This window comes from Anabrus simplex, chromosome 2, assembly GCF_040414725.1.
Source record: "Anabrus simplex isolate iqAnaSimp1 chromosome 2, ASM4041472v1, whole genome shotgun sequence".
Taxonomy (NCBI): domain Eukaryota; kingdom Metazoa; phylum Arthropoda; class Insecta; order Orthoptera; family Tettigoniidae; genus Anabrus; species Anabrus simplex.
The window spans coordinates 203,882,784-203,900,162 of record NC_090266.1 but is presented as its reverse complement, the minus strand read 5'-3'; the positions used below and the strand labels follow the sequence as shown (position 1 = coordinate 203,900,162).

The window sequence follows — 17,379 nt, the reverse complement described above, 5'->3', positions numbered from 1 at the left end:
AGGAAGGCCGCAGAACATACCATATAATTCATTCCATCTTCATTAGCTCCTCAGCTGAGGATGGCTTCAGGAAGGCCGCAAATCATGCCATATAATTCATTCCATCTTCATTAGCTCCTCAACTGAGGTTGGCTTCAGGAAGGCTGTAAAACATGCCATAAAATTCATTCTATCTTCATTAGCTCCTCAACTGAGGTTGGCTTCAGGAAGGCTGTGAAACATGCCATAAAATTCATTCTATCTTCATTAGCTCCTCAACTGAGGTTGGCTTCAGGAAGGCTGTAAAGCATGCCATAAAATTCATTCTATCTTCATTAGCTCCTCAACTGAGGTTGGCTTCAGGAAGGCTGTAAAACATGCTATATAATTTCACCTCACCTCATACCCAACCCGTATCAGGAAACGGTACTAGGTGGTAGACATTCTGTACTCTAATTGCTCGAAGGTTGCACGAAGGGTAACCTCGTACTCATCACTTCATCTTCTTTGAACAGATGACTGGAGTCAAATGACTTGTATACCACCGTCCGAACCCAGTAGGGATAAAGACGGCAAACAGAAAAGTGCAATTTTCGGGATCGAAAATATAGGTCAACCGTGCCAAACTGGACGCTTAATTGCTAGATTCTGTTTTCGTATGTTGAGGAATGCTACCCAATCTTAGCATATCGTCGTTTAAAGAAAAGAACGTCGTACGTCGAAGTTTTCGTCCTATCCATTATTTCCCTTAAGACTGGTCACGCCTCCCAGCCACATATGGATATGCAGTCCATCAAAACTAATCTCACAGAGTAAGTGGCAGCGCGATTTTATTCACGCAGCTATCAGCTTGCCTTCGTGAGGTAAGGAGTTAAAATCTCACTGTCGGCAGCCCTGAAGATGGTTTTCCCATTATCATACAAAGAAAATTCTGGGTCTGTACCTTACTTAACCCTTTCAGTCTATTTGTCCACTGTAGTGGACGATTTCTTTCCGATGGTTTAATGACTTTCTAAACGTTTGGAAAAGTAGAGGTCATAGTGTACACTGAGGTGGACATGACATTCTATGACATAGATAGTCTGATTCATCTACTGACTAAATTTGTAACTGCTGGTAGTATCAATAATATGTTACCTGGCAGTGGTTGCCAGAGTTACCAATCTAGGATGTGTTCACACATTCACACAGTTGTCCAGATAACTGAGAATGTAGGTTGGTACTTTTTTTCTGTTTGGGAGAGTTTCTATTAGTCATAAAATATTGGCATTCATGGGTTGGCATGACTGATTTTCACGTAGCATTTGTTAAGAAAATCGTCAACCACAGTGGACATGGCGAATAGCATTGAATGTTTGTATTCTTAGACCATGTGGTAGTGATAACCTGTGACAGTTGTTTGGTGTGCATTACTGTCAGTTTTTGGTTTCTTATTTATATAGTGTACTCATAATTGACGTAAAATGTTCAGGAATAATGGTCCAAAGTATAGATATTTTAATCCTCCTGGAAAATGGTGATTTATCTGAAATTGCAGAGCTGGGAGAAAATGAAGACTTCCATGCAGAAACAGAGACTGCTGAATTCGCCTCACTCGTTGATTACTTGCAGCCAGATGATGCAGGCACATTTCACAGTAAATCTCCTAATGATTCTCACATTGATGGCCACATTCCTGAAGAAAATAATTCTTCGAAATGTAATGAAGGTAATGAACATTTACCGAAACATACATGCGTGACAATTGATGAAGTATCAAAGACATACTTTATTGATTAGGAACTGGCACAGAAGAAGGATATTTCTTGGTGACCTGAGACCTATGTTTCACCTCCAATAAGTTTCTACCAACCTCCAGTGAGTAACGCATACCAGTTGCCCAGTCCTACTTCTTACTTTGAAAAGTACTGCAATCAGAATTTACCTGAGGAAATAGTTGAAAATACGAACTTGTATGCAGTGCAGAACACAGCTACTTTTCCACCTACAACATTACAAGAAATAAAAACTTTCATTGGAATTCATTTACTTATGGCAAACCTAAACTATCCACGAGTTCGTTTGTATTGGCAGCCTACATTTTGTGTACCTCTGATATCCGAAAACATGACATGGAACAGATTTTTTTAAATTGCGCCAAAATGTGCACTTTGTAGATAACAGGAACAAAGATCCCAACAACACAGATCGTTTTTGGAAAGTCCGTACCTTTTTTGATGCGATAAAATCTAGATGTAAAGAGTTAGAACTGGAAGGTAATTGGGGCTTGAAGGTATTTATTTTGTGTGGAGATAGTGGCATGATGGACGGCTTCCTCCTTTTTCAAGGTTCTTCAAAGCCAATAAATGCAGAGTTCAAACAATTTGGGCTTAGAGCTATTGTTGTTATGCAGCTTTCCAAGCGCATAAATGTGCAATTCCCTCAGTTGTATTTTGACAACTATTTTAGCACGTACCTTCGTGCTGATGTAGATGTAAAAAAAATGAAGTTCGAGGATTCATGCAAGAGGTAATCAGTAATGATGGTGCTGTAATCCTTACGAAGTGGTTCGACAACAATTCCGTGATCATGGGATCTAACTTCCAAGGAATTGGGAATGCGGACACGTGCGAGCGTTGGGACAAGAAAAAAAAGGAATACCTCCATGTTCCGAGACCTGAAGTTGTGAGACACTACAACACTTGCATGGGTGGTGTCGATAAGTTTGACTTTCTGATTTCAATTTTCCGTACCTTCATACGCTCAAGAAAGTGGACACAGCGCCTATTTACACATGCTCTGGACATGGCCATAACCAGTTCATGGTTAGAGTATGTGCGTGAAGCAAAGGTCCTTGGCCTTCCTGCAAATAAAACATTGGATTTGATACTCTTTCGCCAGCACGTAGCAGAAGCATGGATTATGGCTGGTAAATCCATTGCAAAGAGGAGGGGAAGACCGTCAAATGAATCCGTGCCATCAGTTGTACCGGCCAAGAGAAGAAATGAGCTGAAAACAGTAGAGGATGTGCGGTTTGATTCAGTCGGCCACTTACCTTGCTTTGACGAACAACATTCAGTGTCAAGGTGCAAGAACCCGGGGTGCAAAGCAAAAACGCACATGAAGTGTGCTAAGTGTAGATTGCACCTGTGCATTGCAAGAGACAGAATCTGCTTTTGACAGTTTCATACAAAGTAACTGCCTAGACTGACTATGAATTGTTTGAGTGTATTCTTTATTAAGATGTTCATTGTTATTGGCCCTATTATAAATACTTTACAAATACAGTATTTTGATAATTATTCTCCAATGATGTTTTATGAGGGCATTACAGACAAAAATTGACTTTTCTTCAGACAATCTCTTATCTGCCGGTCACTTTGTCCACTACAGTGGACGATCTGTATCTCTGTTCAGGATAATCCGATTGATGTTTTAATTATCAGAAACATTCCAAATATCTCGTTTAGTTCATGTACCAAATTTCAAAATTTTATGTTCAGAAATGATAAATTGTGACTGAACTGGTTAAGGCCACGGTCGCTTGCTCCCCCTCCCTCCTATCCCTTCGTCGCTATAAGACATATCTGTGTTGGTGCGACGTAAAGCAAATTGTATCAAAGAGAACAGTTTTGATTGAGTTGATTGTGTTGATTGTTATAGCTCTTCACAGACGCCGAGGTTTCAGAATTTAGTCACCCATGTGTTGTTTTCACGTACCAGTAAATCTTCCGACATGAGGCTGACATATTTGACCACCTTCAAATAACGCCGGACTGAGCCTGGATCGAACTTGACAGGTTGGAGTCAGAAGCACTGCGCCAGCCACGTTGCGCCGGTCAAAACCACTATGAAAAGTATTTTAGCATACGTCCTTGGCCGGTAATGTTCTGTTGTGTAAGGTTCAAAGGATTCTCGCTCTTGATGAGATATCGTCGCTCCAGTGCGAAAATAGCGAATGTTACAATAATCTTCCTATCCAATATGATTTATCTTAAGACTGGTCACGCCTCCGAGCCACATATTGATATACAGTCCATCAGAATACATTTTCGTTTTCATCTGCCTACGAACATGTGTATAGGAAAATTAACTTTAAATACATCTTACTCTACATACATACATACATACATACATACATACTTCATCATTATAGACCATTATACCTTTCATCGTTCAGTCTGCAAGCCTCTGTGAATTTATTAAACGTCGCCACAATACTCTATTTACAACTAGTGAAGTGGCCTCATTTAGTTCTATATATCTTATCTTTAATTCGTTAGAAACTGAGTATAACCATCGTCGTCTTGGCCTCCCCTTACTTCTCTTACCCTTAATAACAGAGTCCATTATACTCCTAAGTAACCTACCCTGTACATTTCGCCTCACATGAACCCACCACCGAAGCCAGTTTATGCGTACAGCTTCATCCATTTTGTTTATTTGTAACATAGCCTTTATTTCCTCATTCTGAGTACCCTCATGCCATTGTTCCCATGTGTTTGTAACAGCAATCATTCTCGCTACTTTCATGTCCGTTACTTCTAAGTTATGAATAAGATATCATGAGTCCACCCAGCATTCGCTCCCATAAAGCAAATTTGGTCTGAAAACAGACCGATGTAAAGATAATTTCGTCCGGGAGTTGACTTCCATCTTACAGAATACTACTGATCGTAACTGCGAGCTGACTGCATTAGCTTTACTGCACCTTGATTCAATCTCACTTACTATATTACCATCCTGGGAGAACACACATACTAAATACTTGAAATTATCTACCTGTTTCATCTTTGTATCAGCAATATTACATTCAATTCTGTTGAATTTCATACCTACTGACATTAATTTAGACTTCGAAACGCAAATTTTCATACCATGCCCATTGCACCTATTTTCAAGATGTAAGATATTAGACTGCAGGCTTTCGGCACAATCTGCCATTAATACCAAGTCGTCAGCATAGGCCAGACTGCTTCCTACATTTCCACTTAACTAAATCACTCCCTGCCACTTCATACCTTTCAAAAGATGATCCATGTAAACTACGAACAACAGAGGTGAAGGATTACAGTCTTGTCTAGCCCCTGTAAGTATCAGGAAACAAGAACTCATTCTACCACCAATTTTCACTGCAGTCCGATTGTCAATATAAATGACTTTGATTGATTTCAATAATCTACCCTTGATCCCATAGTCCCCCAGTTTGGCGAACATCTTTTCCCTACATACCCTGTCGCATGCTTCCTATAGATCTACAAAACATTGACACAACTGTCTAATCCTATCGTAACATTTTTCGATTACGTGGCGCATACTGAAAATATGACCCTGACAACTCTTCTGTGGTCTGAAACCACACTGGTTTTCATCCAGCTCACAACTACTGATCGCACACTCCCTTCCAAGATGCCAGTGAATACTTTGCCTGGTACATAATGAATGAAATACCTCCATAGTTGTTCCCGCCTTTCCTGTTCCCTTGGTTATATATAGATGCTTTACTGCCTTTGTCTAATCGGTAGGTACCTTACCAACACTCCATGCTAACTTTATTATTCTATGAAGCCATTTAATCCCTGCCTTACCGGGCGAGTTGGCCGTGCGCGTAGAGGCGCGCGGCTGTGAGCTTGCATCCGGGAGATAGTAGGTTCGAGCCCCACTATCGGCAGCCCTGAAGATGGTTTTCCGTGGTTTCCCATTTTCACACCAGGCAAATGCTGGGGATGTACCTTAATTAAGGCCACGGCCGCTTCCTTCCAACTCCTAGGCCTTTCCTATCCCATCGTCGCCATAAGACCTATCTGTGTCGGTGCGACGTAAAGCCCCTAGCAAAAAAAAAATCCCTGCCTTCCCACTGTACTTCACCGTTTCAGGTCTAATTTCATCGATTCCTTTTGCCTTATGACAATGGAGTTGATTTACCATCCTTTCCACTTCTTCAGGCGTAATTTCACCAACATCACCTTCCTCCTCCCCACGAGACCCGTTGTTCGTAACAACAGCATGAAGATTTCCTTTTACGTTGGGAAGGTTTTCAAAATATACCCTCCACGTGTACAATTATTTCTTGGTAACTATTATGAGTTCACATGAAATTACCCAAGATAGTGTTCATTTCCTTTTTCCATCCCTTCCTAAGATTCTTTGTTACTCTACAGAAAGGTTTCCTGATGCTTGACCTAGCCTTTACAGGATATTACCAAAATCTTCCCCCGACTTCCTTTTGGATTCAACAACTATTTGTTTCGCTCTGTTTCCTTCATCTATGTACAATTCCCTGTCTGCATCAGCTCTTGTTTGGATCCATTTCTGTTAAGCCTTCTTTTAACGTTTACAAGCTGCTCTCACTTCATAATTCCAACAAGATGTTCCCTTTTTCCCATCTTTACGCACAGTTGTTCTTCGGCATTCTTTTGCTGTTGCTACTACAGCATCCCTGTATGCCACCCATTCACTTTCGATATCCTGAACCTGCTTACTGTCCACTGTTTGGAACTTCTCACTAATTATACCCATGAATTTCTGTCTTTCCTCGTCCTGGAGATTGTCTACTCTTATTCGTATGCAGACAGATTTCACTTTCTCCATCCTACGCCTAGAGATACTTAGTTCACTACAGATCAAATACTGGTCTGTATCATCGAAAAATCCTCGAAAAACTCGTACAATCCTAACAGATTTCCTGAATTTAAATTCGGTTTAGATATAGTCTATTATGGATTTGGTACCCCTGCCCTCCCATGTGTAGCGGTCAATAGCCTTATTATTGAAAAATGTATTCGGAGCTGCTAAACCCATACTAGCACAGAAGTCCGGCAAACGCTTCCCATCCCTATTAGCTCCCACATCCTTCCCCCATTTACCAGTCACCCTTTCGTTTCCTTCAGTTCTATTTCCAACTCTCGCATTTAAATCGTCCGTTAGCACTATCCTATCCTTGCTGTTAATCCTGGCTACGATGCCACTCAATGTTTCATAAAACTTGTCAACTTCATCCTCATCTGCGCCCTCACATGGTGAACACACAGAGACAATTCTCGTGCTAATTCCTCAAACTGCCAAATATACCCACATCACTCGCTCATTTACGTGCCTAACGGAAACTATGTTGCGTTCAATAGCATTCGTGATGAACAGCCCTACCCAAGACTATGACCTTCCATTTTCAATACCCGTCAAGTACACTTTATAATCCCCTCTTTCTCGTTATCTCCCCTTACCCGAATATCACTTACTCCTAGCATAGCCGGATGCATCCTCTTTGCTGAATCAGCCAGTTCTACTTTCTTTCTTCCATAAGCCCCATTAATATTGATGGCTCCCCATCGAATGTTTGGGTTGGGAAGAATTGAGAGAAAGAAGAAGAGCTGCTCGACTAAGTGGTATGTTCCGAGCTGTCAGCGTAGAGTTGGCGTGGAATGACATTAGTAGACGAATAAGTTTGAATGGCGTTTATAAACGTAGGAAAGATCACAATATGAATATAAAGTTGGAATTCAAGAGGACAAACTGGGGCAAATATTCATTTATAGGAAGGGGAGAAGGAAGGGAGACGTTCAATAAATTTCCAATTTCTTTGAAATCATTTAGGAAAGCGACAGATAGGGAATCTGCCACCTGGGCGACTGCCCTAAATGCAGATCAGTATTGATTGATTGAATTCCATTTTCTTCGCCAAGTCCCTCGTCTGTCAAATGGGGGTAGGATCCGGTACTCCCATAGGTCCGAGGTTTGATTAAATTGTTCTGAGCTCGGTAAATTCATGAAGCAGGATGCTACCCTACTTATAGTCCAAGTGAGGATATCTCCTCTAAAGGGTTAGGGACCACCGGTGGAATGTGTAGCCCTAGCCGCCTGATTACAAGGAAGGCCATGACCCTGAATATGTCCTAGATGCCCACTCATATTCTGTAGCAACTGGTATCCCGGCTCTCAGGACCATTTACCAGGCCACTCAGCCGTTGCGCATGGTTCACGAACTAGGACGTGACTACAGTAACCCACACCATGAACCATTATCATACGCTAGGAGCGGGTAAATATGTCATGCAAACATAAGTTACATTCCTACAGCACGGATTATTGAGGTTCATTTCCCTTTACACATCCTTGTCGGAAAATGAACTCTACGAAAATTGCCCTGATGATATGTATACCAGTATGTGGCTGGGTGGCATGACAGTCTTAGGGGAAGTAACATATATGAAGAGCATTATCACACTCGCGGTTTTGGCATAGGAGCGACGATATATACTGAGGGTCAGTATGTGTCTCACAAAATTACTACATAGCGATTTTTGCAGGGGCAGCGAAGGTATGGATTATGAGAAAATACATTTCGTTAACGGAACGGAATTATTCGGACACTGTATCTCATCTAAATTTTCCGCCCTGAAGGGTTGTACCGTTGAACGTTCAGAGTTCCAGTGACTTACCAGTGAGCACAGTACTGACTAGGGTCTTATTGAAACACCAGTATTGGGCGGAAGGGAAGTGAGACGACATTTGATCAACTATATTCAGTAGTACTGCACGACGAGAAAGACAAAAGCATTAGAAACTTAAGCCAAAATTCTGAAAGTGAAGAGATGTACAGTGGCCGATATCATCCATAGATATAAAAAATGAAGACAATGTAGAGCTAATAAAATACACTGCCCATCCCAAAGTCCTCACAGACAGGTAAGAATCAATGATTGTGGGACAAAGAAAATAAACCTAGGATATGTGCTCCTCACTTGGCTATCGAAGTTCAGTCAGCCACTGGTAAGAGAATTCATGTTCAAAAAATTAGGAGGACACTGAAAAATGTCGGGTACAGTTTTAGGGTCACGCGAATGAAGCCCTACACATGATGGAGAAACAAGCGTGAACGATACATGTTCGGAAAGGAGTCGGAAGATAAACAAGAACTTTGGTGAGAAATACTTCTCTTTGAAAATGGGAGTAAATGCAACGTACATAATTCACATGTCAGCCAATTAGTTTAAAAAGCTGAGTGCACTGGAACTCGAATCTTGGGACACATTTGTTCTACTTCCAAGCAGGTTTTGTATGTCTTCACAAATGCACTTTCTTCATTCACACCTTCAGTTTCGTTTCTTTCACATCTGGGCATTGTGAATAACGAGGATGGTGAGAGGTTGAAGCAGGCCATATCAACAATGAAATTCCAAATACCGGGGTCAATACGGTACTATCAATATGGGTGATTTCTGGTGGTTCCTACAGCGATCAAATACTTGTCAGCTAAAGAAAGGTCTCAAGCACTTTTACCAGAGATTTTAGTTCTTACTACATATTTTAAGTGTATGTCTTCTTCTAAATCTGTTTAAAATAATGTAACAACTTCCGAAGAATACATAAAGTAAGATCAATTTATACCGCAGACTTTACGCTACAGCATAAACTGAATAGTAAGATTTAGAATTAAAGTTACAGTCCCGTAACTCAAAAACCTGATGTCCTAAAACTAATCTGGTTACAGATATGGAAACAACGCAACAGTTTCAGTGCAAAACACTTGACATTTTCTCAATAGTAGAAACAAAGGTTTTTTTGTAGAACAGTGTTGTCAATGAAATCTATCTAGGATATTTTTTATTTACTTTTCTAAAAGGTGCTGTTTAATTTTCAGTGTTATTTTCATTTCTCAGTTTTTATCTGGCGTATAATTAAAACAGGAATAATAAAGCTTTAGTTACAATCCTTTGTAACCAATACTAATATTTATTTCAAAAACATAAATCCCCCTTTCCCATCTTTAGTTCTCCTGTCATAGAAAGGTTTCAGACCCAAGGAATACATCACGTTGCATTTGCTAGACATGCTCCTACTGCACATACTTACATTACCAGTCGAGTGGCTTGCGTTTCAACAAGACTGCAACAGTGGGCGGTCTGATACAGCAAGACCAGCGCCCGCTCTTCGCCACTAAAATTTCAAGTGATACTTTGAAAGTAATTGTCTGATGTATGAATTAATTACAGTACACATCTGAATATGTAACAGTTTTGACTTTTTTTTTACTTTCTTTCTATCTTTGTTCCTTTCTTATTCCATTTAAATTCCGGGGTTGATTTTCCTTGGGACTCAATGACTGGAAAGGAGGACCACTACCTCACCCAGACAGCCCCACTCCTTGTGGGGAATGGGACAATTGGAGGGAGTGGGCAACGAATGGGTAAGGAATCTGCTGTGTCTTAAGTTAGGCACCATCCTGGTATTTGCCTCGAGAAGAAGTCGAAAACCACGAAAACCCACGAAAAACCACTTCGAGGATGGCTGAGGTGCGAATCGTAACCCTTGTACTCAGTTGACTTCCCGTCCGACTCGTTGGCTGAATGGTCAGCATACTGGCCTTCGGTTCAGAGGGTCCCGGGTTCGATTCCCGGCCGGGTCGGGGATTTTAACCTTCATTAGTTAATTCCAATCGCCCGGGGCTGGGTGCTTGTGCTGTCCCCAACATCCCTGCAACTCACACACCACACATAACACTATTCTCCACCACAACAACAGGCAGTTACCTACGCATGGCAGATGCCGCCCACCCTCATTGGAGGGTCTGTCTTACAAGGGCTGCACTCGGCTGGAAATAGCCACACTAAATTGTATTATAGTTGACTTCCCGAGGCTGAGTGGACCCCGTTCTAGCCCTCATATCACTTTCCAAATTTCGTGACAGAACCGTGAATCAAACCCAGGCCTCCGAAGGTGGCAGCTAATCACAGCAACCACTGTACCACAGACGCGGACTGAACATTTTTACTAGCGATAGAATTTATTTTAGTTCCATTTAAGAACAATGTTGGTCTCTATATCTCCGTTATTAAACATTCTAAAGACAAATGTAGCACGTTTTGCGAGCCATTTGAGAATTTGAGAAACTGATTATCAATATCTTCTATGGATTAGAAGTTGTTTTGGTGTAGCAATTTAGGTGGAAAGCCTTGAATATACTTCTAAAATACGGTATCAGTACGTATATAAATTCTTATGAAATAGTTCTCTTCAAGTCTTTAGTTGATGTAACTTTATATGATTTTTAGTATAGTTAGAGTAAAATGTATCTTGGAATTTGACGCAGAACTTTTCCTACATCCAGTGAAAGCATTAAGGAGTAGGAATGCAGAAGAATTAGTCGTTAAATCTCAGTTGACTGGTAGTGCAGTCGCTGGAAAACTTAAGCGAACCATTTTGTAACAACGAGTTTGAGACAATGCTGTTTATTCTGCATACCGCAGATACAATGCATGTGCACTGACGTACCAGGCAGTATGCTATATAGAGACGTTTTGGAATTCGTAAACAAAGATATGATCATTAAGACTCCCTTCAGTACGAAATCTAGCTCAATTAAGTTAAGACCCATCGCTACAGTATTAGACGAGGTGAAGTGCAAGAATAGCTTCTCCAAATTAATCCTTTGGAGCATTTTAAATGAGGACGGCAAACAAAAGCGTTCATGGAGATAAACCAAGGGAACAGCTAATACCGTTAGTAGGTTCCTTCGTACAGTTGATTCAATAGTATTCATTCACAGTGGAGACAGAAACCACTATAATATGAAGGATGACTTTATAGGGCCGTATTAAAACAACTGATAGCCGGGCTGAGTGGCTCAGACGGTTAAGGCGCTGGCCTTCTGACTCCAACTTGGCAGGTTCGATCCTGGCTCAGTCTGGTGGTGCTTGAAGGTGCTCAAATACGACAGCCTCGTGTCGGTAGATTTACTGGCACGTAAAAGAACTCCTGCGGGACTAAACTCCGGCACCTCGGCGTCTCCGAAGACCGTAAAAGTAGTTAGTGGGACGTAAAGCAAATATTATTATTATTATTATTATTATTATTATTATTATTATTATTATTATTATTATTATTATTATTAAAACAACTGATAAAGAAAAGATCGTTATTGTTATTTAAATCAAGGAGAGCTTATCAAAGGATAACCAACACTAAACCCCATGGCGTAACATCTCCGAAGGGCCATGGTGTAAGTGGATCTCGAACCAGCCCTCATATCCAGGTAAAAATCCCTAACCTGGCCGGGGATCGAAATCGGGGCCTCCGAGTAAAAGACAGACAAGCTACCCCTAAACCGCGGGACCGGCTTAACAAATGATACTATTGCCTGACGAGAAATACGATGAAATGATGATAATGATGACGATGATGATGATGATGAAGAAGAAGAAGTTTAAACTTCATTAAATTTCGAAACGTATAGGTACAGAAGGTAGTTCACTAATGCGGCACCGGGTGAGTTGACCGTGCGATTAGGGGCACGCAGCTGTGAGCTTGCATCTGGGAGATAGTCGGCTGAACCCACACTGTCAGTAGGCCTGAAGATGGTTTACGTGGTTTACCATTTTCACACCAGGACAATGCTGAGGATGTACCTTAATTAAGCCGACGGCCGCTTCCTTCCCAATCCCAGAATTTTTCCTATCCCATCATCACCACAAGACCTATCTGTGTCGGTGTGACGTAAAGCAGATTGCACTAATGCGGCATTTCAAAGATTTTCAGGTTCCTAACTTCGTAGTCAATATCTCCACGATCTTATAACCGTATCTATATAATTAGAACCGCTATAAGGAAAGTACAAGGATAATTTATTCGTGGGGCCTGATAGCCGAGTGACGTGGTCATTGTCATCTCACCAAAGCGGCCGCGGTTAGAATGGAAAGCTGTATCCCAGTGATTCAGATTCTACGTAAATCAGCATGTTCTGAGGCTAGGATCACAATATCAACAGTCACGGAAACTACTAGCTTGCTTTAATAAATTAATCATTAAATACGTTTACTTAAATACACTGACTGACAGAGCAAATGCAACACCAAGAAGGAGTGGTCAGAACTTTATGCCAATTGCAGGGTAGACTGACGTCACTGAGGTATGCTCATGATGTGAAATGCGCCGCTGTGCTGCGCACGTAGCGAACGATAAATGGGACACGGCGTTGGCGAATGGCCCACTTCGTACCGTGATTTCTCAGCCGACAGTCATTGTAGAACGTGTTGTCGTGTGCCACAGGACACGTGTATAGCTAAGAATTCCAGGCCGCCGTCAACGGAGGCATTTCCAGCAGACAGACGACTTTACGAGGGGTATGGTGATCGGGCTGAGAAGGGCAGGTTGGTCGCTTCGTCAAATCGCAGCCGATACCCATAGGGATGTGTCCACGGTGCAGCGCCTGTGGCGAAGATGGTTGGCGCAGGGACATGTGGCACGTGCGAGGGGTCCAGGTCCAGCCCGAGTGACGTCAGCACGCGAGGATCGGCGCATCCGCCGCCAAGCGGTGGCAGCCCCGCACGCCACGTCAACCGCCATTCTTCAGCATGTGTAAGACACCCTGGCTGTTCCAATATCGACCAGAACAATTTCCCGTCGATTGGTTGAAGGAGGCCTGCACTCCCGGCATCCGCTCAGAAGACTACCATTGACTCCAAAGCATAGACGTGCACGCCTGGCATGGTGCCGGGCTAGAGCGACTTGGATGAGGGAATGGCGGAACGTCGTGTTCTCCGATGAGTCACGCTTCTGTTCTGTCAGTGATAGTCACCGCAGACGAGTGTGGCGTCGGCGTGGAGAAAGGTCAAATCCGGCAGTAACTGTGGAGCGCCCTACCGCTAGACAACGCGGCATCATGGTTTGGGGCGCTATTGCGTATGATTCCACGTCACATCTAGTGCGTATTCAAGGCACGTTAAATGCCCACCGCTACGTGCAGCATGTGCTGCGGCCGGTGCCAATCCCGTACCTTCAGGGACTGCCCAATGCTCTGTTTCAGCAGGATAATGCCCGCCCACACACTGCTCGCATCTCCCAACAGGCTCTACGAGGTGTACAGATGCTTCCGTGGCCAGCGTACTCTCCGGATCTCTCACCAATCGAACACGTGTGGGATCTCATTGGACGCCGTTTGCAAACTCTGCCCCAGCCTCGTACGGACGACCAACTGGGGCAAATGGTTGACAGAGAATGGAGAACCATCCCTCAGGACACCATCCGCACTCTTATTGACTCTGTACCTCGACGTGTTTCTGCGTGCATCGTCGCTCGCGGTGGTCCTACATCCTACTGAGTCGATGCCGTGCGTATTGTGTAACCTGCATATCGGTTTGAAATAAACATCAATTATTCGTCCGTGCCGTCTCTGCTTTTTCCCCAACTTTCATCCCTTTCGAACCACTCCTCCTTGGTGTTGCATTGTCACTGTCAGTCAGTGTATATCAGAATAGTTGTAATACGATCTGGAAATAACACAACGAAGTTAACAAGTAAATTAAAGGTAATTTAATTGACATTGTATGGTCTTGGATGCTCTGATACGACAGAGTCATGAGTGAAATTTAACAGTCAGGATGAATCTTTTCCTTTTCTCTTTTTGTCTAGTGGTTTAACGTCACACTAACACATTTGAAGTTTTCGACAATGGAAGGAAGGGAAAGGGCTAGGTTTGGGTAGGAATCGTAGGTGGATTTAGTTAAAGTATGCCTGGTATGTAAATGGGAAACCACGGAAATTCATCTTCAGGGCTGCCGATAGTAGGATTCAAATCCTCTATATCGCAATGCAAGCTGACAGCAACGTGTCCCTAAGCGCACGGTCAGGATGAATCTGACTGGCAATGTGTGAATTATCTAAAGTTCTGATTGAAACCTAGATTACGGACTGAACAAGTGCCTCTAATTAATGTGCACAAGAAGGATTCCCTCGACACAAAAGCAATTCATCAACTAATATACAATGCGAGCCTGAATTTTATATCTTGTATCAACCTTGAAAAGTCAAGAGCACGCAGGGTCTACATATTTTATCCTATGTGCGATATCTGTGCACCATGGCAATGCGTAGGACCTGCAGAGCAAGTCAGTCTGTAAGGTTAGATGCCTCAGATGACGTCATCTCAAGAAGATCATTGTAAAACACGCATGCATCAGTGGTTACAAAATGCATCCATCTGTTAAACGATAATATTGACGGTTCGTGTCAAAAGATCTGGCATTGTAAAATATGAGGGGATTGCTGAAAAGAACGATACAGAGGTATTAAATGTGTTCGATATGGCAAAACGTTATTGAATGCTCATTAAATACGATTTGTAGACCTTTGGCAAGTGTTGTCGGAGTGGCTCACCCGCCTCTGACCCGAAGGCCCCGCATTCAATCAAGGATCAATCAATACGGATCTGCATTTAGGGCAGTCGCCCAGGTGGCAGATTCCCTATCTGTCGTTTTCCTAGCCTTTTCCTAAATGATTTCAAAGAAATTGGAAATTTATTGAACATCTCCCTTGTTAAGTTATTCCAATCCCTAACTCCCCTTCCTATAAATGAATATTTGCCCCAGTTTGTCCTCTTGAATTCCAACTTTATCTTCATATTGTGATCATTCCTACTTTTATAAACGCCATTCAAACTTAATCGTCTACTAATATCATTCCACGCCATCTCTCCGCTGACAGCTCGGAACATACCACTTAGTCGAGCAGCTCTTCTTCTTTCTCTCAATTCTTCCCAACCCAAGCATTGCAACATTTTTGTAACGCTAATCTTTTGTCGGAAATCACTCAGAGCAAATCGAGCTGCTTTTCTTTGGATTTTTTCCAGTTCTTGAATCAGGTAATCTTGGTGAGGGCCCCATACACTGGAACCATACTCTAGTTGGGGTCTTACCAGAGACTTATATGCCCTCTCCTTTAGATCCTTACTACAACCCCTAAACACCCTCATAACCATGTGCAGAGATCGGTACCCTTTATTTACAATCCCATTTATGTGATTACCCCAATGAAGATCTTTCCTTATATTAACACCTAGATACTTACAATGATTCCCAAAAGGAACTTTCACCCCATCAACGCAGTAATTAAAACTGAGAGGACTTTTCCTATTTATGAAACTCACAACCTGACTTTTAATCCCGTTCACCAACATACCATTGCCTGCTGTCCATCTCACAACATTTTCGAGGTCACGTTGCAGTTGCTCACAATTTTGTAACTTATTTATCACTCTATAGAGAATAACATCATCCGCAAAAAGCCTTACCTCCGATTCCACTCCTTTACTCATATCATTTATATATATATATATAAGAAAACATAAAGGTCCGATAACACTGCCCTGAGGAACTCCCCTCTCAATGATTACAGGGTCAGACAAAGCTTCACCTACTCTAACACTCTGAGATCTATTTTCTAGAAATATAGCAACCCATTAAGTCACTCTTTTGTCTAGTCGAATTGCACTCATTTGTGCCAGTAGTCTCCCATGATCCACCCTGTCGAATGCTTTGGACAGGTCAATCGCGATACAGTCCATTTGACCTCCAGAATCCAAGATATCTGCTATATCTTGCTGGAATCCTACAAATTGAGCTTCAGTGGAATAACCTTTCCTAAAACCGAATTGCCTTCTATCGAACCAGTTATTAATTTCACAAACATGTCTAATATAATCAGAAAGAATGCCTTCCCAAAGCTTACATACAATGCATGTCAAACTTACTGGCCTGTAATTTTCAGCTTTATGTCTATCACCCTTTCCTTTATACACAGGGGCAACTATAGCAACTCTCCATTCATCTGGTATAGCTCCTCCGACCAAACAATAATCAAATAAGTACTTTAGATATGGTACTATATCCCAACCCATTGTCTTTAGTATATCCCCAGAAATCTGATCAATTCCAGCCGCTTTTCTAATTTTCAACTTTTGTATCTTATTGTAAATGTCATTGTTATCATACGTAAATTTTATTACTTCTTTGGCCTTAGTCTCCTCCTCTATCTCAACATTATCCTTGTATACAACAATCTGTACATACTGCTGACTGAATACTTCTGCCTTTTGAAGATCCTCACATACACACTCCCCTTGTTCATTAATTATTCCTGGAATGACCTTCTTGGAACCTGTTTCTGCCTTAAAATACCTATACATACCCTTCCATTTTTCACTAAAAGTTGTATGGCTGCCAATTATTCTTGCCATCATGCTATCCTTAGCTGCCTTCTTTGCATGATTCAATTTTCTACTAAGTTCCTTCAATTTCTCCTTACTTCCACAGACATTTCTAACTCTATTCCTTTCCAGTCTGCACCTCCTTCTTGGTCTCTTTATTTCTCTATTATAATAAGTTGGGTCTTTACCATTCCTTACCACCCTTAAAGGTACAAACCTGTTTTCGTATTCCTCAACAATTTCTTTAAACCTATCCCAGAGTGTGTTTAAATTTTTATTTACCGTTTTCCACCGATCATAGTTACTTTTTAGAAACTGCCTCATGCATGCTTTATCAGCCATATGGTACCGCCTAACAGTCCTACTTTTAAGACCTTCCTTTCTATCACATTTATTTTTAACTACCACAAAAACAGCTTCATGATCACTAATACCATCTATTA

The 17,379-nt window shown here is 41.8% G+C and overlaps 1 protein-coding gene across 1 annotated transcript in view; it reads right to left on the bottom strand.

Moving 5' to 3' along the window:
- Positions 1-17,379, bottom strand: part of LOC137498451 (uncharacterized) — a 429,548-nt gene that overhangs the window by 212,970 nt on the left and 199,199 nt on the right. The gene's annotated exons all lie outside the window — the stretch shown is intronic.